General features: G+C 40.1%; 1 long non-coding RNA gene across 1 annotated transcript in view; it reads right to left on the bottom strand.

The window, feature by feature from the left end:
- Window positions 1–3555: 3555 nt before the first annotated feature.
- Window positions 3556–27447, bottom strand: part of LOC123372166 — a 30198-nt gene continuing 6306 nt past the window's right edge. The window contains exons 2-4 of the long non-coding RNA XR_006580148.1: window positions 10080–10163; window positions 9107–9212; window positions 3556–4357 (exon numbers count right to left, since the gene is read on the bottom strand). This is a non-coding gene — a long non-coding RNA (uncharacterized LOC123372166). The remainder of the gene's footprint in view (window positions 4358–9106; window positions 9213–10079; window positions 10164–27447) is intronic.

Genomic DNA, 27447 nt, shown 5'->3' with positions numbered 1-27447 from the left:
TTGAGCTCCTAGGAATTCAGGGAAGTGCCCACAAAAACATAGGCAAGGTTTTCTAAGCAGAGTTGAATCCATTTTTTCTCCCGTGAAAATTCCTATAAATATCAATGGCACCCAACATTTGATGCCTAGCCAATGTGCCTACTTTTGAGTATTTTTAAAAATTCTGGCCTAATGCCTACTATTGAATTTTCTTCATACCTCTCAATTGGCCAAGGTTCCAATATATAACACAATAGATGGCAAAGACCCAAAATGAAGATGACACACATGTTGTATGTTTTATATAAACAATTTTTGTCCTTTAGCCTCAGTTTCATGACTCTTTATTTCTGATAAACATTTTTCAACAATAGAAGTGAGCTAACACCACATTTAACATAGGTAACTTGGGAATTAAAATGAGGAATGCTTGAGGGATCTGATTCTCTTGTCCACGGTAAGTCGATCTAAGTACGTCTACTTCAGCTACATTATTTATGTAGCTGAAGTTGCATAACTTAAATAGTTCCCCCCGCACCTAGTGTAGACCAGGCCCTAGACTATAAATCTAAAAGAAAAGCAACAGAAAAAACAAAACACAAAACCCCCAACTTTTAAATGTTTCTTTTTCAAATAACTTAGGAATTCATTTGGTGTGTTTATTTACTCATATTACTTCGTTGCTTACTTCCCTGGAGGTCTTCCAGGAGTCAGAACATAATTTAAATCTTTTAGTTCTGTGTGATTTTGAGATTGAAATAACAAATTAACCACATACCCCATCTAAAAGTAATACATATTTAATTGCTGCATTATGCTAAGAAGAGGTTAGACTTCAGAGGGAGCCTTGCTGAGCTAGCAGATGTCTCAAGATAAGGGAACCTCACTTTTAAAATTCCAAGTGCCCTTTTTTAAAAGATGTGGTGATTATGCGGGAATCCATAGTTACAGTTGAATGAACTCCTGAAAACCTGTCTAGAAAGGAAGTTTTCTGTATACATGTATAAAATTTGCCATGTGTAATGCTTGTAAGTACAATTATAGTCAATAGACAATTTTAAGGTTCGGGGGGGGGGGGGGGAACATACAGGCAATCAATGATTATTAGAAAAATGCTCTAGGTCAGTTTCAAGTAATCCGAATACACCCTTTGGATGCTGATCAGTGTTGGTTCAAAGGAAAGGAAAGGTGTGTGTAATGTACAGGGCCGGCTCCAGCGGAGGGTCTGCTGGTCCCGCGGCTCCGGTGGACCTCCCGCAGACATGCCTGCGGAGGGTCCGCTGGTCCCGCAGCTTCGGTGGAGCATCCGCAAGCATGCCTGCGGGAGGTCCACCGGAGCTGCGGGACCAGCAGACCCTCCGCAGGCACGTCTGCGGGAGGTCCACCAGAGCCGCGGGACCGGCGACCGCCAGAGCGCCCCCCGTGGCGTGTCGCCGTGCCTGGGGCAGCACAAATCCTAGAGCCGCCCCTGGTAATGTAGGAACTTCAAGTAAGCAAAGTTAATTGAGTTTCTTAATTCATGCTCTGACTCTCACCTCTTCCTGTTTTCTCTAAATTCCACTCTCCAGACAAGAACATAAAAATCAGAATCAGACACTCAGAGTTATGATGTAATGACATGATTGGAAATGGCTGTCTGGGCCTGACTGACAGAGGGATTTAGGCCCATATAAGACCATTGAGGTTGAGTTGACTTAACTTCACAACACCTAAATGCTTAGGTGCCTAGAAAAATCACTGGAATACTGACATCTACAAAGCCTGAATTAGGCACCTAGGCTTCCTATATAATGTATGGTGAGAGAAGTGCTTAAAATGGAATCCACAAAAGCCAGCACAATAGGCAGGGAGCTGCCTAAATTAGCCACTGAAAGATGCCAATGAGAAGTGTGTCTAAGCCCCGCTCCCACAGAGTTGGGGAACGAAGTCCAGGCTTGTGGAAGACACCCAATCTCAGCTTGTTAAACGCAGGTGGGAACCACAGTTGCCAACTTTCACATGGTAAATAAGCACCCCGACTTCCACAATAAGCCAAAAATCAAGCTAATGCCATTTCTAAACAATGCCAAAACAAGCCCAGCCCTAAGAATCCCAACACTATATGTGACTAGAACCCCCTGACGTGCAGTCTGGGACTGTGGTGGGCCCACTGTGCACCCTTGACTCTCTCCCGCCCTTGCTTGCCCCTTGTCCCTGCTTGCCCCCTGCCACCTTGGCCCTGCCTGCTGGGAGCCAACCAAAAAAAAGGCACAAGCCCAATTTCTGCATTTTTTCCCACAGGTTTGGCATGTCTGGCGGGAATTATCACCCTTCTGAGAGGATTTAAACACGGATCTCCCACACTTTTCTCCCTCTCTGCCTGAGGGGGAATTGAATCAAGGTCTCCTACATCCTAGGTGAGTGCTTTAAAGACTAAGATAAAAGTTAGCCATCATCATCTCCTCTGCCGGCCAGATTTTGAATGGGTCCTGATCCTGTAGATGCAATCTGAGGCAGCCTATTAGATCAGGGTCCGTACATGAGAATGGTGGCCAGACTCCTGGCTTCCCCCAGTTTGTGGATCATTCTGGGACTTAGGTGGTAGATAGGCATCTGGACACCTAGAGTGAGGCAGCAGTGCATATGCCCAGAGGTAGAAACCCAGGGAACTTTTAGGCACCCAAGGAACTTTTACCCTGAAAAATTAAGTGCCAAGTGAGTTTGGGTAACTACAAGGTTAGGGGGAGTTTTGTGGATTGCCGCAGAGCCTAAAACTGGATTTAGTTGCCTAAATCTGTGGTTTAGGCAACTTAAGTACCTTTAGGGTGACCAGACAGTAAGTGTGAAAAATTGGGACAGGGGGAGGAGGATAATAGGAGCCTATATAAGAAAAAGACCCAAAAATCGGGACTGTCCCTATAAAATCGGGACATCTGGTCACACTAAGTACCTTTGTGAATCTGAGCCTTTGTATCTTTCTTTTAATTGACTCCTGCTATTAATGAATAAATAGAGTTCCTGTAGATATCAGTGGCAGCATGTCTCACTACTTTTCCAGCTTTGGTTTTGCAGTACACTATAGTCTAAATATGATTCTAGAAGATTTTATGTCTACATATTTAGGCAGACAAAATTGATTTGAAAGATGATCTGAATTTAACTTCTTCCCAAATTAGACTAGTAGAAGCAAGATGACAATAAGCACTAAACATACATTAAGGCTTTTGCACTCATGCTTATTAGGCAGCTAATGAATTATCACCCTGCAGACTCAAATGTAGAAAAGATCAATTCTACTCTCACAACTGTGCATATCTAGATTATATGGCAGTGACTGCAATGGAATTAGTCTGGATTTACACAATTGAGAGTTTAGAATGTGACCGTATGTTTCTATAAAGTGGTGTATGCATAGATGAAAATAGTTCATTTCAGAGCAACATTTTCTACCGTGAAATGCACAAAGTAGTAGTTTAGTATAGTGATTAGTAGCAGAATAAAACATGTCTGAGAGACCTTCTGAGGTTAACCTTTTATAAAAATTGAGTCAATCGTACAGGAGTAAAACACTTATTGCTAAAATTCAGGTATGTTGTCAATTTCAACTGAGTTTAAGTCTGCCATATTTCTGGTTGAAAGAGTTCAGCACTCATATTGCAAAGGAAACTTCCAAAAATTGATAAATCACATAGTAACAGTTTGTGACATCATTACACAAGGGTTGGTTACAGATGTGCCAAAAATTGTTCTGAAAAAGGACCCGGAGATCAGCAAACAAAATAATGTTTACTAGTGAAGATTTGGTGCTAAAGCTTGGCAAACAACAACAAAAAGATTCATGTTGACAAACATTTTGCAAATTCATGTTGAGTTCACCAATTGTTTCAGTTAAAAAAAAATTCATTTCAATATTTGAGACAAAACACTGATTTTTCAATTCAAAACAAATTAATTTAGAAATTTCCTTCAATTTTATTAAAGTAAAAAAAAAACAACCCTCCAAATCAATACAAAATTTGACCCCAAACAATTTTCTGACTTTTCAATTCAATCCTATCCTCCATCTCATGCAATTTCCTTAATATCATTGTAGGATTTTGCTCTGAGTATAAACAGAAGAGAAACTGTCTATTTTCAATGTCTAAACACATTGAAGTGCACAAAAAGAACACATGCTGTAAATGTATTTCAGAGACTTTTTTCTCAGATTTTTCTATTTTTTCTATTTTTCTGTCTCAGTTTACAATTTCTTGCACTTTGCACTTTGTCAATTGGCTTGGATTTCTTTTGGAGCATAAATTAAGACACTCGGTCTGGACATCATGTATTCATGCTCTTGGCTGCTATTTCCACCAATTGCTCAGCTTTAAAGTATGCTCCACTGGACCCAGAGTTTACACTATAAAATAGAGCAAACAACAGCGTTATCCTGAATTAATTAGGAAGGAATTAGCTTAATTGGCCTGGAAGAAATATTGGTATCAAATTTCTATTCACCCTGGCCCATCCTTTCTATATAAACCTAGATAGGATTTAGACTTCTGTGTCTGCAGAGAAAATAGAGGGTGAATGCATTGATGGTTTCCCTTAAGTGGCAATTTGCAAAAACAACAAAAGTAGTTACATGATAATCAATTTTTCAAATTAATATGTAACTGCAACTGGCACTCCTGGTACTTATTATTAGCCAATTTATCATATCTTCCTTATTAATAATGAAATTAGTAAAGCATTCTTTTAAAATGACTACATGGTTAAACAATATACAGTTTGTCTTTTTAACTATCTAAAATTTGAATCTGAGCAATTACATTTGGAGTAATTACTGATGTCTGAGTGTAAAGTGCATAGGCAGACAGCATGAATTTAATTTTGAATTAATTTAATTGTCTATAACTGTGGGCTAGGAAAATATATTCATTCATGAAGTATACAATAAGCTTAGAATAGTGCACAGTTCTTGAGAAATAAATAATAGCATGTTATTTTACAGATGGGAGGCCTATAGAAATGAATTTGATAGGTCTGTCTGTTCTTTAAAATAAATATTCAAAAGCCAACCAGCATCACTAGGCTTATGGCATGAAGAAACAGACAAGGGCTTTTTATTCTCAAATAATAAAAATCCACATATGTAGGTAGAGGAGGGATTGGATGGATGCAAGAGACTGAACATAACATAATGAATAACTCAACGTTTAGGCATGCCTGGAGGTGTAAAATAATACAAACAGAAGATTTAAAAGGCAGTTGGAAGTCATCTTTTGCCTTATAGCATTAGCATTTTTTATATTGCCATCCACATGAGTCCATGGCATGATTTGTGTATGATACGGAGCATTCATTTTTAAATGTTCTTATATCTAATTTTTAAAGGAATTCATGAAATTGAAAGTGTTGAGAAAATATATAGTTAGCATTTGACTAGCTAACAGTCTTTATTCCTAAAATGCACTGCTATGCTATCTCTTCCTAAAAGTTACTATCGTTGGAGTTAATCTGTTTTTAAAATTGTTGTGAAAACAGTCCCTTATCTTTTAAGACCCTTCTTCCCCTAGTTTATACTGACAGAAGCAGTAGTAGTTATGTCAACAGAACAGCTTATTTTTAGAGGTCAAGAGAAGTTGGCCTTTGGATAGAAAATTTACCCCTTGTAATTAATATTCACATCTGAGAGCCACCTGTATGAGTGTTCTGGGCAACCACTGAAGGCATAAAATAGACACCCCAGTGACTTTACCCAAATGTTGCTTTAGAAAGGAAAGGAAATGCTGTATTTTTGAATGAACCAGAAGTTGTTTTGAATCTTTGCTATTTTAAACCTCTGCAAAAATAACAGAATTTAGATACAATATTAAAAATCAATGTTGTAGAGTACTCTCCAGAACCCGGTCCTTCAAGGAAAACTGTATAGATGGATAGATCTGCTTACATGGTTCTACTTGCAGGGTTGAGAGCTTGGACAAGTCTGGTCAGCCAGTTTCTTGCTATGAAACCAGAAGTTACATACTGAGTTTTCTTCTTGAAGGGGGATGGAGTAGATTATTCAAGAGAAATAGTAATAACAATATTTAGCATTTGTGTACATTCTTCATCAATGAATCTCAAAGTATTGTACAAAAATAAGGAGGTATTATCTCCATTTTACAGATGGAGAAGTTGAGACTTGGGCAGGTGAAGTAACTCACCCAGTGTCACACACTGAGTTAATGAAAGAGCCAGGAAGAGAATCTGGATTCATTACTCCCACTGTGGTGTCCTGCCCAGTGGACCATGTTACTTCCACCAGTAATGGAGTATGGAAACTCCTTAGTTTCCATTGAGCTTAGCCAGGGGTGAAAGTAACTTAAGTGATAGGGGGGAGGGATAGCTCAGTGGTTTGAGCATTGGCCTGCTAAACCCAGGGTTGTGAGTTCAACCCTTGAGGGGACCATTTGGGGATTTAGTTGGGGATCGGTCCTGTGTTGATCAGGTGGTTGGACTAGATGACCTCCTGAGGTCCCTTCCAACCCTGATAGTCTATGACTTACCTGTACGCAGGGCCAGGGTCCTGAGCAAGGTGGGGGGCGGGGCCTCAGGCGGAAGGGGCAGGGCCTTTAAATCTCTGGGCCCTTTGAATCACCACTGGAGCCCAAAGGCTCCCAGCTGCTGCTGCTACCCTGGGGCTGTGTTAGTGGTAGTGGTGGCTGGGAGTCCCAGGCCCTTTAAATCACCACCAGATCCCCATGGTAATGGCCGTGGAAGCCGGAGTACCTGGCCCTTTAAATCGCAGCCTGAGCCCCGGGGTAGTGGTAGCAGTGGCTAGGAGCTCTGGGGCTGTGGCAGTGATTTAAAGGGCCTGGGGCTCTGGCCGCTCCTGGGAGCCCAGGGCCCTTTTAAATCACCACTGGGCTCCCGGCCACCGCCACTATCCCAGGGGGCAGCTTCCCCAGGCCGGCAATTTAAAAGTGCCCTGAGCTCCCAGCAGCAGCCAGAGCACTGGGCCCTTTAAATTGACACCAGAGCCCCACTGCTGGAGCTCTGGGGTAGTGGTAGCGGCTAGGAGCCCTGGGGTTCTGGTGGTGATTTAAAGGGCCAGGAGCTCCAGCTGCTGCCGGGAGCCCAGGGCCCTTTTAAATTGTCGGCCTGGGGAAGCTGCTCCCTGCTGGTATGGTCGGCTGTGTACTCACTCCCCACTTCTTTGTGTCTGTAGTAATTTTCCCCACCCCAACCTGGGTGCCTGCCCAGCAGCCGCCGCTCTCTGGCTGCCCAGTTTTGAAGGCATCACCGCCTCCAGCAGCATTGCAGAAGTAAGGGCAACAATGCCATACCATGCCACCCTTACTTCTGCACTGCTGCTGGCAGTGGCACTGCTTTTAGAGCTGGGTTCCTGGCTAGCAGCCACCGCTCTCCAGCCACCCAGCTCTGAATATGTGCAGTAAGTTTCTCCCCCCCCCCAAAGCTTCTCACACACCCAGAATACATTCCATCCCTTCCCAGGGGACACACCTCCCAGTTTGAGAACCTCTGGTGTATTCATAGACTCAAGTTCTGAAGGGACCATTATGGTCATCTAGTCTGACCTCCTGCACAATGCAGGCCACAGAATCTCACCCACCCACTCCTGTAACAAACCCCAAACCTGTGTCTGAGTTATTGAAGTCCTCAAATCGTGGTTTAAAGACCTCAAGGTGCAGAGAATCCTCCAGCAAGTGACCTGTGCGTACCCTGAGGTTCTGGGTTGTTTTTACTTGCCTAAGCAGTCTATGCTGCTATTTATATCCATGCTAGGGGTGTGTGCAATATATGTGCTCTACATGCCGCTATGAGCGTAGATATAGGTGACCCAGATAGTTCTAATGGCTTTCATTAAAAAAGCCAATATGTATCAATAAGTTCCATAGAGTGACCTTTTATTTCCTGTTCTATGTATAAGGAAAAAAAAAAGTGACAGTACCTAGGACACCATAATTTAGTAACTGCAACAGATGCAGAAGGTAATGGTGACCATTGTAACTACATAGGTGAAGCTTCATGGTGCATATTATACAGCAGCTTCCCAAGCCATAGCTGTTTGTTTGATGGATGATTTTGGTCTCCACGGTTGTCAAACCAGGATTAAATTAAAAGCTTCAAAAAGCTGTTTGTATTTTGCACTTCTGCCATAAGAAATGAGTCAGCTGGTTTGCAGCTACCAGTTTAACCAGCTGATATTGGCATTTTATTTCTAGCTATCAAATAAGCCCTTTGCTATCTGTTTGTTTCACTATATATAAAAAACTGTAAATCTAGAAAGTGATTTTTCTTATTTCAAAAATAAGAGATGGATGATGAAAAATAAATTTAAAATATTTCTTTATATGATCTAGAAACATTTCGCCCCTCCACACACACTTCATCCCTTCATTCTTGACCTTTAAAAATTATCTTTACACCTTTAAAAGTATCGTTTCATCTGTATCTAGATCACTGAGTGTTATGAAGAAAACAGTGCCTGAGGACTCTGAACCTGCAGTACCTATGGTATCAGAAAAGAAGAGTGATAATAAAGACAAGGGCAGAAACTTGAGAGAACAACAAGCCCTTGGAAAACTGTTCACCAACAAGCCCTACAAACATTCCTGTTTTAATTAAACAGAAGTGACAGCTTCTGCTTCAGGAAGTTCATTTTCTTTTTTTCAGATACTTTAAACTTATGGCTTTTCCCTGGAGTAGATGGTACACAGTAGGTCAAACATGGTATAAAAAATGTCAGCTGCCCCAAAAGGGAGCTGTGTGCTAGTATGCTGCCCAGAAGCAAAGCCCACTGCAGCCCCAAACCAACACACCAACATTTTTCATACTCCTTTTTTGGGTGGTCCATGGCATCGCTGTGCACAGTAGCCGCACAGCAATGCCATGGACCACCCGAAAAAGGAGTATGAAAAATATTGGTGTGTGGCTACATAAGCCAAGGCAGTGCTGCAAGCTCCCTTTGACAATGCATGTGTATCACAGAATTGAAGAAGGTGCAAATTAAAGGTACCAGAAGCAGCGTGAAGATGCTTTGCAGAGCGTAAGATTTCAGTTTACTGTGATGCCTATAATTTCTATAGGAAAAGGTTGTCTTGGGCTTACCCATTTCAGCAGTATTGCCTAACAGAAATTGCTTTCAGGATAGTGTACTCACAAACTGTAGTGCCCTATTGTGTCAGGGTGCAATGCTGCAAGGGGTCCTTGTTTCCAACAACTCCTGCAGGCAGTCTGCCTCCCACCAGGTCTTCCATGGCTCAGTTCTGTAACAGTCACATAAAATTTAGTCCCCTTCTGGGATAACAAAAAGGTCCAACTTGAAAATTCACAAAACATCCAAACACAAAAGAGACTTCAACCCCCCTCTTGGGCTATTCCTCAGCCCATCCTTTGGGTTCAGTGTTCTTTCCATTGGGCTTGCATGCCCCTTCCTCCAGGGCTGGTAGAGAATCCAGGCCCACCCTCTACTCTGGGTTCCAGCATAAGAACCTGTATTAAGCAGCTATATCTGCTTCTTCAGACATGCAATGTTTTCTTGGGCCAGTTACTAACTTCAAGCTCCCTTGGGCTGCTTCCCCATGACTTGTGCTTAAACAGTCTCCCTTTGATTCTCAGGTCTCTGGATTCTCCATAGATCCTCCCAGTTCCTCCTTTTTCTGCTGAACTATTCCCCACATGATCCAGCCTGCTCACTGTCAGTTTATCTCCATAGGAGAGTCCTATCTTCTTTCCCCCACCCCTCAAGATCCCTCAGCTTTCCGTCTAAGGCCCAGGTGCTGAATGATCCTTACCGCCTACCTCCACCTTCCCCAGGCCAAGAGGCAATCAGTAGATTACTGGTGCACTAATTGGCTCCTAACCCATTGTCTAACAGGAGATGGGAGTAAGCAGCATCACAGGCAGTCATATGAACCTCAGCTGTCATCTGCCCAGGCTAATGAGCTCTATATATGACTCTGGTCAGTTGCACACTGCTACTGTGCAACAAGACCCTTGTATGTGTGATTTAATTTCCATCTCCCCATCTGCTTAACATTTTGCCAACTCATTGCTGCATTAAAGACTCTGGAAGGTCCTTCTCAGGACTGTTCTTTATTTCTGTTTGATTGTGCTCTGTATTATTGCATTACCTGGCTACCCAAGACTGTGCCTTTTGTAGGTCATTTTTCCTCCTTCTAACGTACTTCTCTGGGCTTGTGAAGATGATTGGGTACCTAAAAACAACATCATATTTTAGAAAGTCAACAGACAACTAAACATTTATTTAAAGTCCATTATTTTATTTACTTTTGAATGGATTAGTTTCACATAGTTTTCTATAAAATGCAAACATTGATTTAAATGGAATGTTAGTTTGTCGTCTTGTCTTTAAGTAACAAAAGCCAGAACACACAACCACTGGTTATGAAACCAGAGTCTCTTAACATGGGCCTTGTCTATGGTGGTGGCAGAGTGTAGGGTACGAGTAGCTACATGCTGCTGTGAAAAGCAGGCTGCATCCACACTGCAGTGTATAGCTACAAGTGGCAGTGAAAGTCTTTGGCAGGAGGGAGGCAACGGGGAAAGGATTTGGTAGCAGGGCTGCAGCAGGATGCTATTCTGATAAATATAGCAGCAGTAGCAGATCAGCCACTGGGCCAAGGGGGCCTGTGGCCAGGGGCCCTGGCCAATTGGAGGCCCCCTTGAAAAATGGGCAACCCTGCTCCCTGGCAGGAGTGGGGTGGGAGTGGGCAGGGGGACTGCAGGGCAAAGAGGTAGAGAGAGACCCCCACTTGCTTTGGCCCAGGGCCCCACAAACCTGTAATCAGCCTCTGCATAGCAGTGTAAATGTGGGAGACACTCTGCTTGGGCATATAGAGAGCTGAGTAGGGTACATAGCCTATGGTTCTGGCGTGTCTTTACTCTGCTCGCCTAAGCAATGCCTCACTGTCTACACTGCTATTTATACCCATGTGGGATGGGGCAGAGGTAGGGGCATATGTACTCTACAGACTGCTGTAAGTGTAGACATAGCCTTAAAGGTGTTTTATCCGGGTCCGGAGTGAGGCACACTGACAAGACACCATGAAGTTTGCACCATGCTATACTGTATCTGTCCCGTGGATAAGTGGATTTCAGCTGGTAGTGACAGCAATAAGAAACTCAGTTTAAAAAATGCAGTGCTCATTATGTGAAGATAGTCCAAAGGAAAAAATAAACGTGTCAGAGTTCACCCACTCAAGAGCTATGAATCTCTATATTGTCCAGAGCAGATTCTCTCTGCTTATAGATGAATATATTTCACAGAAGGTACTTTTTTCTTTGTGTGTTCTTAGTTAAGAACTTTGTATCCATGGCTGCCAGGTTTATATAATTTTTGGTGGTGCCCAGGGTCCAAGCACAGCCATCCCATCCATAGGACGGACTGGGGCAACTGCCCCACACTTTGGGAAGCCCCACACTTCAGGGGGACGTGGGGTCCAGGCAGAACCATCCTGTCCATAGGATGGGCCGCAGCAACTGCCCTGGTCCCCACGCTTTCAGGGACCCCACGCTTCAGGGGGACGCGGAGTCCACGGCAGCCTGGGAGATTATCAGGGGCCTGGTGCCGGCAGCAGTGAGCGAGCCAGCCCCAACCTGCCCCACTCCGCTCCACTGTCTCCTGCCGTCTCTCAGGGGAGGGGGTGGAAGCCAGCAAGAGGCAGGGCTTGGGGGAAGGGGTGGAATGGGGGCAGGAAGGAGGCAGAGCAGGTGTAGGCTGGGTCTGGGTCGCTCGCTGCTGCCAGCGCCAGGCCCCTGATAATCTCCCAGGCTGCCCTGGACTCCGCATCCCCCTGAAGTGCGGGGCTTCCCAAATTGTGGGGCAGTTGCCATGGACCCAGAGCCATCTCATCCATGCTTTGGGGGGGCCTGTGCTTCTGGGGTTTGTAGGGTCCTGGGTGGCCTGGAGGGTTAGCAGGGGGCCTGGCACTGGCAGCTGCAAGTGACTCAGCGCCTGCTTTGCCCCCTCCTTGTGCCCATTCCACCCCTTCCCCCAAGCCTCCACCCCGCCTCTTTCTGGCTTGGGCCCCCTCCTCTGAGCAACGCTGGGAGCCGGCGGGGTGGAACGGAGCAGGGCAGGCTGGGGAGGGTTTCTCGCTGCTGCTGGCGCCCAGCCCCCTGCTAACTCCCCAGACCACCCTGGACCCCATATCCCCCTGAAGTGCAGGGCCACCCAAAGCACAGTGAGCCCAAACATTGGTGGAGCCGGGTCCACATTCCTAAATACTGGTGGAGAACAGGCACCACAGGCCCATATAACTCGCTGCCTGTGTTTTTATCCATTTCAGTTTGAGCAGGTTTGACTAAATTATTGTACACAGTCCTTTAGGAACAGAATGGTCTTCTTGGCTTCACTGCTAGGTTTGCTTCAATGCAAATTCAATTGCTAATTTTTTATTAAAGATGGATAGTGAAAATTATTCTCAGGCGTTAAAGTAATATTACAGATTTAGACAAAATGCTGTAGCTCTCATAGGACAAATAATTATGCTTGTGGTTGAGAAATTTGTTAAAGAAAAGGTAGGTGAAATTAATTTGATTTTTTTCCAAAACAGGTGCAAAGAAGGAATAAGAAAGTAGTATAGATTGCTGGAAAATTCTTTTTGTCACAATATATGGACATTCCTCAGAAATGACATTATGCAATTTGTCCAAATGGATATGAAATTAAATTCATTGATACTACTTCTGTTTAATGTATGGTGGTAGCTCTGGGAGTACTGATTTGATTGCCCTTTTGGGGGGAAATGGTCTGGATATATTTATATTTGTGGTTGTTAAAAGGAAAAGGAAAAAAAAAGATGCCTTAGCTATTAATATAATTTTGCTAAAACAATTTTACATTCAATATGGAGGTAGAAAATTAAATAAAATAAATGTAGATTATGGTAATTTTATAAATTACAGTGGCAACATGGTAAATGGGCCCCAAACAAGTGCCTGAAATAAACTACGATGTCATGTTATACAAAAATGGGAAAATATATTTTTATAATTTAAACTAAAGACCTGGCCAGCATGTTTGATGTAGATGCTAGTTCACTGGGATGTGTAGGAAGGAACAAAGTAATGGGTTGTTGCTTGGGACCTCCCCAAGGGCAGTAGTAGGTTGGGTTCTGCCCTGTGATTTGGGTACATATTACATTAAGCTTGCCTCCTCCTCATAGAATGGAACATGAGGTCTTCCATGGCTAGGACTTATGACTTTTTAAATTATCAAGACTATCAGTACTAGACACTGTTTGAAAATTTTTCTGGTGAAATATGATTCTGTTCCAATGCAAATGTTGGTGGAGAAATAAACTTTAGTTTTCGACAAGCTCTAGTGTATATTCAGTTCCATAACCCCACTTCCCCTTCAGCATGGATGAACATGGTCTTTCTAATGTCACTGCATGAATTTATCACTGAGGGTCCTAGTGCCTTATTGTTGGAGAAGGCCGAGGAGCCTGTTCTTAATGTTATCGAACGTAGGTATGGATATCCTTTGCAGTTGCTCAGACTCCAGACTTGAAGTTAGATATAGCTATGACTATGGCATCCTTAGGTTTGCCTACTATTGGTTAGTCATTATTATAGGACCTCTCCAGTTCACAGTTCTTCAAGCTGCTTGCTGGCTAGAGGATTTGCCCTTACAATGTCTTATCCCATAATAGTACAGGGTCAAACCTACAGAGAGGGGACTTGAACTTTGATGGCTTTAGAGGATACTAATTTTTGTGCCTCATTCAGTCACCTTTAAAGTGGAGCATTCCTACAAGTTTATTTCCATGCTACTCTTTTATGCTTATACCTTTACATACGTTTATTGGAAGTGTGGAAGAAGAGAGGATCATACTGGAGAAGATTTTATTAGATTACCAACCCCTTAACAATGCAGAAAGTTCCCTGCAGTTTGATCTTGAGCGTTCTGTAGGATTTACTTTAAATTCTTCATGAAACTTCCACCTCTTCCCTTGGGAGACTACTGCAAAGCTAGGTAATTTTCTGATATTCAGGCTACAATTTTTGTTGCTTAACTTCATTTGATTACTCTTTTTTATAACCTCTACAACCATACTAAACTGTTATTCTTTTTTCTTGGTGTTTACACTCTTCAAATGCATGTAGACAGTTGTTATATGTCCTGTAGTCATCATTTACCCAAACTTGAATGCTTAGTTCTGTTAAACTTTCCTCATTAATAAATCCTTTCAGCTTCTTAATCATTTTCATTTCATTCTTCTGATTTTCCTCCAGTTTGTCCACTCTTTTCAGGTATTGAGGCACCCCAAAATGTAGGTAATATTCTAGTGCAGTAAACATGGTCAGTTTTCTCACTAGTCCATGAGGTGCATGCAGCACACAAATTATAGTGGCTTTTGTTTGTTTACTGCAGTACAAGCTGATATCCACATTCTTGTCCACTATCACCCACACACTTTTTTGGCACTATTTTTTCCCTATTTTTTTATATGTTGTAAATCTGAAAAGATAAATATATCACTCTTTAATTTTTAATAGGAGAGATGGTCAGTATATCATAACATTTAGTCACTGCCTGTAATGTTCTATTATATTATAGGGTAGGTTGTCATGGTGAATTTCCAGTTCTGAAATACAAATTGGTCTCATTTTGTTTATTCCACTTTTGTAACTATTTTAAATATGTTCACATGTGTTTTTCTGACTCACCTGGAGAGGTCATCAGATACAAATTTCAGCATACCAAAGTCTGTATCGGTGATTGCATAGAAATTGGCATATGTCACATTTTAGATATTGTAACAGAACTAAGTTTAAAACAAAGATTGCATTTTGAATATCTTTTATATTCTAAATATAATGATCCAATAGCAAAAAAATCTTATTTTAAAATATAGGGTCAGTGGGGCAAAGTGTAATTTGCCTATGGTATTGCCAACATATCAGCAGAAATGAATTACATTGTTCCCAGAATAAGACAATGTATTCAGCAGAAGTGTTTTCAGTTGTCCCCACAGGCAAAGAGATTAATTTTAAATAATCAGTTTCTTAAAACTGTCAGCTGGAAAGCAATGGAATAGCATGACAGGGTTAAAACCCGATTGCAACCTGAAAATAATCTTTTTCTTAGTAGCCAAGATTCCTACGTTGCTTCCATTGTACTCTTTTGTACAAAATGAAACATGAAATTCTAGAAGCAGGAGTTAGAAAGAAAACAATATACTCTTGAAGTGCAGAAAAAAGTTTTACACAGATGATAAGGCAGCAAGTGAATCAATCAAGACTACAGCATTTTTCATCAAATCCATTTACCACTGGAACATCTTGAAATAAATGTGTTTTTTTTCCTCATCCTGTTTTTAGTCCCTTAATTAACCTTTAATGCTACAGTAATACCTGGGACTCATTGTCTTGTTTTGAATTTGAAACTGGGTCTCAATCAGTGCTGACCTTTTTCACTCTAGTTTCATTGAAACTTTGCATATTAGTTTGACTACCTGAGAAAATGATGGTACTTGTTACTCATTCTAATTAAGTGCTAAATAATTTACAGTGATAGTGTGGGCTATCTCTGTTCATAAATGACAAACACATTAGTCAAACTATTGATTTTTCTGTTCTTTTTATGTTACTTATACAGGCTGAATCTTCAGCCTCCTAAGCAGTAGGATGAATCTGCAGGATTTTAGGATTTCCTCAGCTGCAGGCAACTGGCCATGAATCAATAATATAACTTTGATATGACTTTATTTACTTTTCATGCTGGATGACAGAATACTGGTAGTAAATGCTTTTAAAATAAACACTTTGGAATGGATTTGGTTAGAACCCAGCTGGGTATGGATATTGGGCCTCATATGAAGCTCACTGAAGTTGATGGAAAGACTCCCAATGGCTTCAGTAGGCTTTGGATCAGACCCATTTATGTTCACTGCCATCAATCACTGAAGAAAAATGTTGCTAGTGTAGATGAACTGCCAAAGCCTTGGCATCTGGGTAAACACCCCAAAATCCAAGAGTTTATTGAAAGTCTATCTGGAAAATGTGGCTGGAAATCTAATGAGAATGGGCTTTCTTGAGAGATTTCTAGTCATTCCTGCTTCCAGGTGGGAGGGAAATACTATTTACATGGCATTTTGTCACCTTTAGCTTCAGACCTAGGCAGATTTTGGAAATGGAGAGACATTCAAAAAGGAAAGATAACAGAGGAGGGAATAATTGAACATTTGCAACCACTTAGAAGAGCAATGGTTTTCTTGCAACAGTTTTGCCCAAAGTGAGCAAGCAGTTCAGAAAATCCCATGGAGAAAATCCAAATGCATGTTCAAATACAGTGTTCTGGACAGAAAAGAGGGCCTTTTTGTTTGCTTAATTTTTGGGCAGATTGCAGGATCTCAGTCTTCAGGCTGGATATGCCATCTTTTAGTTGCCCTGGTCCTTGTTTTTGATGCCATGTTGCCACAATCCAAATTATAAATAATACACTAGATTTTAAACACAGTGTGTGTACAGCTCTAGTGGAGTCTGCAGAATAGCTAACATAAAATACTTTGGCAAGCCTCCGCCCAAAACATGAACCCCCTTTTGAACTTTGTTCTGTTGCCCAGGACTAGTAGCAAAAATGCCAAAATACTGTAAAAAATGCTGTCAAAACTATTGGTTGCTTAACATATCACAACAAACCTCTCTTTTTTCCTCCCTCCCTCTTGGAAGATTTTGAGCTGTGTTTTTTCCCTGCAGCTTCTCCTATTCAGGAAAGAAGAGGAGAGGTTTCTGTATGCAGTAGGAAAACTTTCACTATTTTCTGTATGCAGATGAGTGGCAATGTAGAATATATGTATAATTAGTGAAATTAGGGCACTCATCTTTCCCTTTACAGGAAGTACAGGGACTCCACCTTGTGTATAAGTACGGGTGGGCAGGTTCAACACTACATTAATGTGCAGGGCCATATAGTCCCCAAAATATAAAGTTGCCTGAGGAAATGAGACATTCTGATCTTTTTATTTTTTAACATAAACATGGGTGCCCTCACATAGTAAAGTCTATGAGGTCCTTTCATAGTTTTAAAAGTACACAGACTAATGCATAATTTAAAAAGGTTCTTCAGACAGAGGCATACTTTATAAAGCATGTATAAGAGGATCACTTGCCATTCATACTGGCAATTCATAGTCATTTTGTTTCACCTGACTCAAAATTTGTTTGACATTTTCAATTTGACTGACATTTTAAAAAATATTTTCAATTCAACCTGAAACAAAACTTTTTTCAGTTTTTCAGACTTGCCAGCAAACTAAAAATCCATTTTTTGCCTAGCTTTAATAATGTCCATGAAACAGCTACTCTTTCACCTATTTTTTTGCTTTGGAATGAATAGTAAGAAAAACCAGCAGTAAATAAACTGTCACTGGGGTTTGTATGTAGTGGATACTTTACCTTCTTGATGGAGGAGGAGAAAGACCAGGATGTGTACAATGATCACAGGATGATTACGAGCCACCAAAGTGGTGTGGCCATGAAAAAGGCAAATGCAATCCTAGGATGATCAGGAAATGGAGGACCTATCTTACAAGAAGAGAATAAAATAGGTTGGCTTATTTCACCTAGCAAAGCAAAGGCAGAGAAGGGATAGGATTGCTCTTTATAAATACATTGAGGGGAGGGTTAAATAGCTGTTGGGGGAAAGAATTATTTAAGATAAAGGACAATGTTGGCTCAAGATCACATGGTTATTAACTGGTCATGAGAAAATTTAGGTTGGAAATCAGAAGGTTCTAACAATCAGAAGACTGAAGTTCTGGAATAGCCTTCCTAGGAATAGTGAGGGCAGACAAATGAATTAGTTTAAAAATGCATCTAGACATATTTGTACATGGGATTATATGATTTTGTTGCCTGTGATAACAGAGGATTGGACTCAATGACCCAAGAGGTCCCTTCCAATCCTCCATTCCTAAATTCTCAGTTACTAATATTTTTCTATTTAGACATGATATTGAATTCTCTGGACTATAACATCAGATTTACTCTGGAGTAAAGCCATGATTTCTTTGGAGTGATTGCAGATTTACAGAATCAGGTCCCCTCAGTAGTTTTGAGCTTGTTATTTCAGTAGATTCTCTTTTCTAATAAGAACTACTCAGACTTGTAGAAAGTGCTTAGTGTATCATGTAAAAAAGTTCCTTTTTTACTTAGAGCAAAGTTAATGTGCTGTCAAATAGGACAGAACAACTGACTTTTTTTTTTAGGGGCTGGATTTGCAAAGACATGTACATGCATGTTTGCCAGTGAACAGTTGTGCATTCAAACACCATGATTGTGCACGGCTAGTAAGAATGCAAACTCTTTAGAAAGATTTGAAGGTTTAAGCTCTGTGAGCCGTATACTGGTCCCTGTGCAATGTCAGCATGAAACTGAAGAAGTATTGTGCCCGAGATTTATTGTGTATTTGGGATAGAGGAGGAAATAAGATTTCCCAGCTTACCTTATTAGGTAATTACCTGATGATATGATGGTCATAAGGTATAAAAGGCAAAACCAAATAAATGTGTGTGTGTGGGGGGGCTTATGTCTCTCCTATTTCTCCTTGACAATATTTGTTGTGACCTTATTCAACATTCTATGCCTTGATATGTTTCAGAGGCAATACATACTATTAGTATTCAATAATGCACATTAAATGTAAGTTATCATAGTCCTTATAGAGTTTCTCAGCTTTGTATCTGTTTTTTCTTCAATTGTGTTTTGATGGCTTATGCTGTCAAATTCTGCACTGTTGTCAGAAAGTGTTATGCAAAATCAAATTGTATCACGTTATGAATAGCTGTGTTATCATTTGCAATCTGCCCACCCCTGTTAAATCAAAGTTATAGCTTACTGGGTTCAGAGCAGGAGAACAAAGGGGAAATGGAACTCTTTATCTTAATCTTTATCATTAACTATAAATTTAAGCATCTTTCTGCACTATTACTAATCCTCTGGAGCATTTTTTGAATTTGTTGAGAGCTTGGAGAATTTATTTTGGGATTGCTTTGAGGGGAGTAAGGGATACATTCCTTGAACTGAAAGCAGTTAAAATCTGTTACAAAAATTACAAAAATGAACATAGAAAATATGGGTTTGTTAGCAAAATCTGATCATATGGAGAGTTGTGTAGTTTTGAAATAATTTCCCAGGCTTTTAAAGGTATATAGGGTAAGGGCTAAACTAGTAGACAATATCTGATCATTATGTATAATAAAGCAGAAGGTGGCCTTACAAAGAATCCAAATTGCATGTGAAATATTAATTTCAGAACCCACATGTCATAATTAAGCATTACTAAAACACAATCTGATTAATTATTTGGATGAGAAGAGGGAATAAACAACCAGTAACACTCCATACTTTGTTATCTCAGTTAATTCACGAGCAAGGACAAAATGACAACTTCCTTCATGGCTTTTGGAACTGTTGGCAGAACGATGACTTAGGCCACACCCATCTGTCATCGCTAAAGCCAGTGGCTACAAGGAAAGTAAACTGTGTTTACTTGGGCAGATCAAGGCTAAGTTAAGCTGTCATTCACCTTTTACCATTTTGCTAAGCACTATTTTCCATTTTTTATGGGCAATACTACACCTATCACACTACTTAGGCCAAATAGCACATTCCTCTCCATGCTGAAATGTATCCATTTCATCTGCTTTGTCAAAATACATCCAGAATTCTCACTGAAAAGCAGAATGTTTATTTTTTATGCTATATATTATGCTATACTTTGCATGCTTAAGGCAAAATATATTGCAGAAACCCTGCATGCTGTTTATAAACCCATAATGGCTAATGTAATACAGTGTGAGATATTCCCATATATAATCTGTGCCCTGATTATTCCATCTGGTCCTGCAGGAAGAGGGAATGAAAACCTGTCAGAAAGGACACAAGTCGGGGAAGTGCTGCCTCTGCATTTTCATTCCCATTTCCCCAGGAACCTATGGTAGTCCCCATGTCAGTATTAGTTAGATCACTGGAAGGACGTTTTGGGGACAACAGACAATGGTGAAAGTCCAGGCGGAGCAGCTCTGCTGAAGCTAATTGTCAGGAAGATGATAGAACAAGGGGAACTTGGAGAGTATTCCGGGGCAGTGGCCCTCATCTCTGGGGTAGTACCAAGGTCCACAAGGACACTAGGTAATTTGATGGGCATGGGAGCTGATCTCCTGTTCCCTGGGGGCAAATTCCCTTCATGGGGAGAAAATCTGATTGAAACTCACTAAGAGAAATCTTACATTTTCCAGTCCCACCCCCCTTTTTTAAAAAACACATAGGGAATGATCTGGAACCTGGTTTTCTATAGCTGCACCTATTTAAATGGCTAAATCAGTTATACATGCCATGTGAATGTTAAAGCAATCTTTAATGTTAAAGCAATCTAATCACAAGCTGTATTTTCAAAAGAGTTCTCTCAAAATTGTGTGAAAGTTCTCCAGTACAGGCATACAAATCCTGATCTGTGCATACATTTAGGTATTTGCATGCTCTAATCGGAGTCTGTGTGCATCAGAGTTTGAGCAATAGTTCATGCACACTCTGGAAGATTTGGCCCTAAATGTTGCAAAACCAAATGTATTTGTCATCCAGAATTTTCAGCAAGGCTTCCCATTGCCAACATTTAAGCTTTTGAAAAAGATTTTCACATAAAAAAACAGCTGAACTAAAACCTTGATTGAGAAAAATCTTATTCAGCTTTTCAAAATACATTAAAATCCAGCCAAGCCACTTAGATGTGCACTAGTGAAATCTCTATCAGGCACCTGCCAAATGAGGCAAGCTTACCAGAGCTCTCACTGAAGGAGAATCTCTGTTGATTATGCTAGTAACCCCAGTCTGTTGCCCCTGGGACATGAAGAGTTCTGGTTTAATTCCTGCCTGTCTGCAGGACACATAGGCACACACTATGTGCAACCACCAGATAGGAAACTTAACTGGTTAAACCACATAGGCCATCATCTGGCAGACAATGAAACACAACCTAGAGGCATGCAAATGAGAAGGGAGAGGACAGATGAGCTGAACAATGGCAGAAAAGCTTTAAAAAAATAGATCATGAGGGCAGAGAGACAAGAGACAGATAAAATGAATGGCTTGTTATAGGATCTGTGTTATAGCAAATAAACAAAAAATAGAAAATTTGTTATCAGACCTGTATGTCTCTGGTGTTAGAGTTGTAGAGACATATGATCCACTCATACTTTGCTGTCATGGCTCATTACAGTTTGTTTCACCCGAACCCCTTAATATCTATAAAGTCTTGTCATTTCACTGTTATTCACCAGAATCAACGAGGCCTTAAACATGCCAGCAAAGGATACCAATTTGATAACATGCAGCAGCATATCCTCTAGGACAGGGGTCGGCAACCTTTCAGAAGTGGTGTGCCGAGTCTTCATTTATTCACTCTAATTTAAGGTTTTGCGTGCCAGTAATACATTTTAACATTTTTAGAAGGTCTCTTTCTATAAGTCTATAATATATAACTAAACTATTGTTGTATGTAAAGTAAAGAAGGCTTTAAAAATGTTTAAGAAGTTTCATTTAAAACTAAATTAAAATGCAGAGCCCCCCAGACCAGTGGCCAGGACCCGGGCAGCGTGAGTGCCACTGAAAAGCAGCTCGTGTGCTGCCTTCGGCACCCGTGCCATAGGTTGCCTACCCCTGCTCTAGGAAATCTGCAATGTGCTTGGAATAGGTTGTATAGCTTACATATGAGATGTCATGTAAATTGGAGAGAAATGTTTATAGGAAATACAAGAAACTAAATCATAATGTGTAAGTTCTGACTTAGTACGGCTGTCTCAGAGCCTCTGCACTGCATCAGGCAAATTTTTATTTATGACATTTTGAAATGTATATTATTTACATAGTAGACTAATGGCTTCTAGGGGACCCTACTGTTGCATTTCTTGGGTCACATATTTATTTTGAATGTGTGATCTTTGTAGAAGAACCAAAGTAAAAAGAGAAAAGGAGGACTCTTGAATGACTGGCAGTTAGAAAGAAATATTGTAAGTTTGTTCACCACAGACATATAATTCAGATGATCAGGACTGTGTATGATAAAAATGCATATTAACAATAATTATGAAAAGAACTTGCATGTATGCAGGAGGTGGCTACATTTCAAAATCAAATCTCTTGGTTTTGAAGGCTAAAACCCAGTGATGCTCAGAAAATTCACTTTTCTATCAAAACTACCTTTCAAAATCACATGTAACAAATGGAACAGCACCCCAAACTTTTATTTTCTTTATAGTTCTGTAATGTAATGTAATGTTAAAGCCTAATGAACGAAGGGTATTATGATAGAAATTTACAAATATAAGGCCACATGAGCCAAAAGGGAGATGAACTATTGACTGTCATAGATGGAGTATAATTAGCAATAATGGGCTGAAATCAAGAAGGGAAAATTTGAGTTTAATATCAATGAGATCTATTAGGTTGTGGACCAGCCTCTCTCTGAAGTGAGGGAAGCGACATTGCTTGAAACTTTGAGACAGACCGGTATACTGTACCAGTCACAACTTTAGACAAAGTTAACAGCTTTGCCACACATCAGAGAGACTCGGGCAGGCTATGTACTGATTCAGTGCAGAGACCTACACATGGGTCTCCCGCATCCTAGATGAGTGCCCTAACCACATAGGCTATTGACTATTCTCTCTCTCTCTCCTCTCTTCTTTTTCCTCTCTCAATTTTCACAGAAAATGTTGACAGGTCTTGGTTTTATCCCAATGCAGAATGGGAAAACTGTTTCCCATCCAGCTATACAAATGCAATCAGCAACCAACAAAAGGATGCTTTTTCAAATCAGCAATTACTCACCTTTCAGAAAACTATTGTTTACATGTCTTCTTTTCATTCCCTGATAACATGAGACCTAATTTATTATGTAGGTAAAATTAGAGGTGTGTAAGTAGTGTTGCCTAATTTTCTCCCTTAAAATTTCCACTCACTCTAGAATCAGATGATGACTTCAGAAGAGAGTGTCCTCCCAAGGTGATCTAAAATGCAAACATTTTTTAACAAATGCTGCTGAGATTCACCAAAATCTATACAATCCCGCAGATATATGCTATTTAAAAATGAGGATGTGTGTGAAATGCTATACATTTATGGATTTTAGTTCACACTAGCAACTATTTAACATTTGAATGATTCCATAAATACTTAAAGGGAAATTTTTCATAAAGGAAAATAGCATGCATTCATGCCTACATTTGCACTGCAATTATAGTAACTGCATGTGCAAATAGCTAGATATATAAATAAACTACTTGGATAAGTAATACTCAGACCTCCGTGGTTCAGGAGCCAAATTATCAACCAACATTACCCAAAAGAGCCACAGTAGTGTGAATTAATTGTTTCATTTACTATACTACTATTCATATTTAAACAGTATGATGGGATAGATATATATGTATGTATGTATTATTCTCACAGCAAATAAGTTAATAACTTAGTGCAAGTTGATAACTTAGTTAACAACATAGTAAAATCATCTTTATTGGTTAATAACTTTAATATCATGTGCTGCAAAGAGCTGCAGGAGGCGCATTAAAAAGCCACTTGCGACTGTCAAGCCTCAGTTTGAGTATCACTGATTTAGATGCACAACTACCCATTTTTTTGGTAGATAGTTGTGGTAATTGCATGAGGACAACCAACCTCCCTTCATGAAATTTGGTCCTACAAGTAGTCATGTTATAATCTGAATATTTAGACAACGTAACAATGTTCATTAAAACATTTCTAAATTCCAAGTTTCAAAAAATTTAACAACTCATTATTTGTCTAAATAGTTGAACCAGAAATGCATTATTCAGTATTTTCCTAGTCAAAAGGCTGATTTATACATTGTATCAAGAATTTACTACCAGCTAAGACTGACCAAAATGATGACCACTTACATTTAAACCTGTTAAGGATAAATAAAACACCACATATACTCTTTGGAATGATTCTTTATAGGATTCTTTTTGATTAAATCATTATTATTAACATATTTATTTCACCTCAGTGCCAAGAACTAGGGCATAGGCATTAATGTGATGCACACAATAGAAATGCCTACAACAGATTAATTAAAGTACTATAATCCAATATTACTGATTTAGAAATTTCAGGTTTGGACATTTATTTTTATACAAAACTTTTTTCATTTCAATGACTTTCCTACAGATCATCAACTTGTTGACCCAGGAACCTATTACAACACAAATTTGTTTTGGATGGGTCTGTTACAGGCTGACCAGTCCCTTAAAGCCAGTTGGGACTAGACTTGCTTGTGATGGATCAGCTACCCTCCCAGCTGATTCTGATTGGCTAGGGATCAGATGGTCCTGTTTATTTCTGAGACTCAGCTTAGAAGGGATCACAGACTGCCTACAAAGGGCTGCCAGAGTTCAGGTGGGAGAGGAGAGACCCTGGGGCAGAGTAATCTGAGGCAGATGGCCTCAAGGAGGATGAGGAGAGTTGAAGGAGCGAGGTTGAGTGCTGTGACTAGCCCTGGAAGAAGAGAGACTCCCAGAGGGCACTATGTGGGACAGTGGGAAAGAACTGAGAGCTCAGCCTGGGGGGACAGAAAACCCTTTTGTTATGTTGCACTTGGGACTATTGTCTAAGGACTGGACTACATTAGAAAGTTAGGTCAAATCCTTGAGAGACACAGTCAAGCCAATTTAAGCCCTAATATAAACAGCGTTAGGATGATGGAAGAATTCAACCATTGACCTATCCACCACTTCTTGGGGAGGTGGATTTATTACAGTGACACCCCTTCTGTTGCTATAGTAAGTGTCTACACTACAGTGGGCGCAGTGCAGTTTTGCTGCTGTAGTGCTTCTAGTGTTGACATAGCCTAAGCTTGTTACCAGTGCCTGGGTGAGTAGTGCAAAAAAGACTGCACATGGTGAACAGTGACAAGCTTCGGCTCTGGGGGCAGGGCAGTGGAATGGATACTTTCAGGCACCTCAAAACTTAACTAATGCAATTTGTATAGAAAGGGGGTATGGAAGGCATCATCATCATCATCATCATCTTGCTGCTACAGGAAACCTGAAACTCAGCTGCTCACTCTGAGATCACTGAGGAGTTACTGACATTTTGAAAAAAAAATGTCAAGGAGTGGTTCACCTGATCAGCATGGGCAGTGTGTATTCTGGAGAATGTTTGTTTGTACATGTATTGTAGCTCTTGATCAAATATTAGCTAGCTGTAAACCCCTTATCAATAAGGTACTGTAGGTTAAGCATTATTGTCATTTAAAAGATGGATATGTTGAGACAGAAGTTAAATAACTTAATTAAAACCACAGAGGAAGTTAGTGAGGGGGCTGAGATTAAAATACATGGATATCATGTTCTCAGTCCAGCATTTTATCCACTAGGACATACTGTATTTCATGCTATAATCTCTTCCTCCCTGTGGCTAGTCCTAAGTAACATTATCCATCAAACACAAGAGCTGGTTCAGCTGCAGGCAGATACTCAGTGGCCAGGAGGGAAGCTGTGGTAGCTCTGGCACTATTAGTGGCAGCCCTGTAAATTGGTTAGAATGTATTTATGACTATGGATTTTGTAGGTCCCAAAAGCAAGTCCTGAATAACTGATGGTCTTTAAGGATGATAACAGTGAAAAACTTTCCTAAGTAGAGATAGTCTTGATAATGTAAACAAATCTTCATCCAGAAAAGGGCTAGAAACTTGACTGTAAGATGAAAGCTGAGACCACCTGGGATGCTATTAAGGTATAAAACAGGAATCCTAAAGCTATAGACTTCACACAGCCATAAGGTTGCCTCTGGTGGTGTTGTCCCTTAGAAGCCAATGGTAATATTTGAGTTAATACATTTACTAGAATCCAAACTATAGTGTTGAGTTTTACATCATGCAATTGATTTTTAAATGTAACATTTACCTAGAGAAACATGACTGAAAATACTACTGTCCTCTATCATATATCAGACAATGCACATTAGTAGATTACCATTATATCTTTCCATTTGCTTAAGCTGTTTTGATTTAATGTATTTAAGATCTAATACAAAACAAATTCTAAAGTTGAAATTGAAAATATATTTTAATTCTTTAAAGTGAATGCTGTGCTAATGAAAGGTACCATGTTGACAGCTCTGGGGCCTGAAGCCCTTAACTGATCGACAGAATAGGTACGGCACTGGCTTTTGAATCAAAAGTTCCTCACAATCCTGTCATTGTGCTTTAAGCCTGAAGCAGACAGACCATTTTTAGGTACAGAATATTTCAATCTCCATTCCTATTCAGTCCTTGGCCTCTCTGAGGCTACCAAGAGGATGCTAATTAGTGGCAAGCACTATGGTGGATTTTGTGCACTAGTTCACAGTATAACTGTAATTTGGATACCTATCCACTAGGAAATGGATTTATATAATCAGCTATCATTTACCAATGCCTAGCCCTTTTAGTACTTTTTCAATATCAGTAGTATGCAAATGAGCAAAGACATTATCAAAGGTAGAGTACTCCCTTGCTTGAATCTTGTTTTAGATTGTGTATCAGGGTACAAAACAGTCTAAAACTAACCCCTAGTATTTTATGGTATTTTTTTAAAGTTAGACTTCTTGTCTCATTTCATTATGTTATGGAAAAATCCAATCCCTGCCCCACTTTCAACTTAGTGAGTGCTAATTCCTAATGAATCTTTCAAAATGTTAAAGTCTGTAGCCTTCTGATTACTTTGGGGAGCAAAATGCACTTGTTACTAATAACAGTTTCATTCTTTGGTACCCAGAGATTAATTATGAAGAAGATGATTGATAAGACACACAAAGACTGCATGAGTTTTATTAATACCACAAGCAATATAAACAAAATTATGGAACTAGAAAAAGATCAGAAAAACAGAAAAATCCATATCGTGAATACTCTCGAACCTGCAGGACTCTCCTTAAGGAGAAACAAACGTAAGTTCATCATGCAGCCATCCTGATCCCTCAGAGGGTTGGATTCAATGCTCTTTTATGCACCTGTTCCTTCCACCCACCTATTTCTGAGACTATACTTGATTATGTTATGGCCTCTTGTCCATATTTGTCATTCCTGCTATCCATTTTTTGGGTTCTGACTATTTTCATCAGTATTTGGACAGATAGCTGATTCTCTAGACAATGTGGTTAAAGTAGTCTGGCTAAATAAAGCCTTTGTGGTCTAAACAACCTGACACAAAATATATATGGCTAAATCTTCTGATTCAAAGCTGGTTACTTATGCTAATGTATATTAGGCCTAATGTGGCCTTGTACTAACTATTACTACTACTACTACTAAGCTTCACGTTAAATGCTAGGCCTATTTTAAAATAATCTTTACGTTTCTTTGCTTACTCCTACTTGTATTATAGATTTAATTTCATTTTCACTAATTTGGCGAGCATCTTAACTCTAAGATATAAATGATTATTTACCTGATCACCTGAGAACAGGTCATTG

This window comes from Mauremys mutica, chromosome 6, assembly GCF_020497125.1.
Source record: "Mauremys mutica isolate MM-2020 ecotype Southern chromosome 6, ASM2049712v1, whole genome shotgun sequence".
Classification (NCBI taxonomy): domain Eukaryota; kingdom Metazoa; phylum Chordata; order Testudines; family Geoemydidae; genus Mauremys; species Mauremys mutica.
Note: the sequence above shows the minus strand (reverse complement) of the source record. Positions and strands in the feature narration are given on the sequence as shown.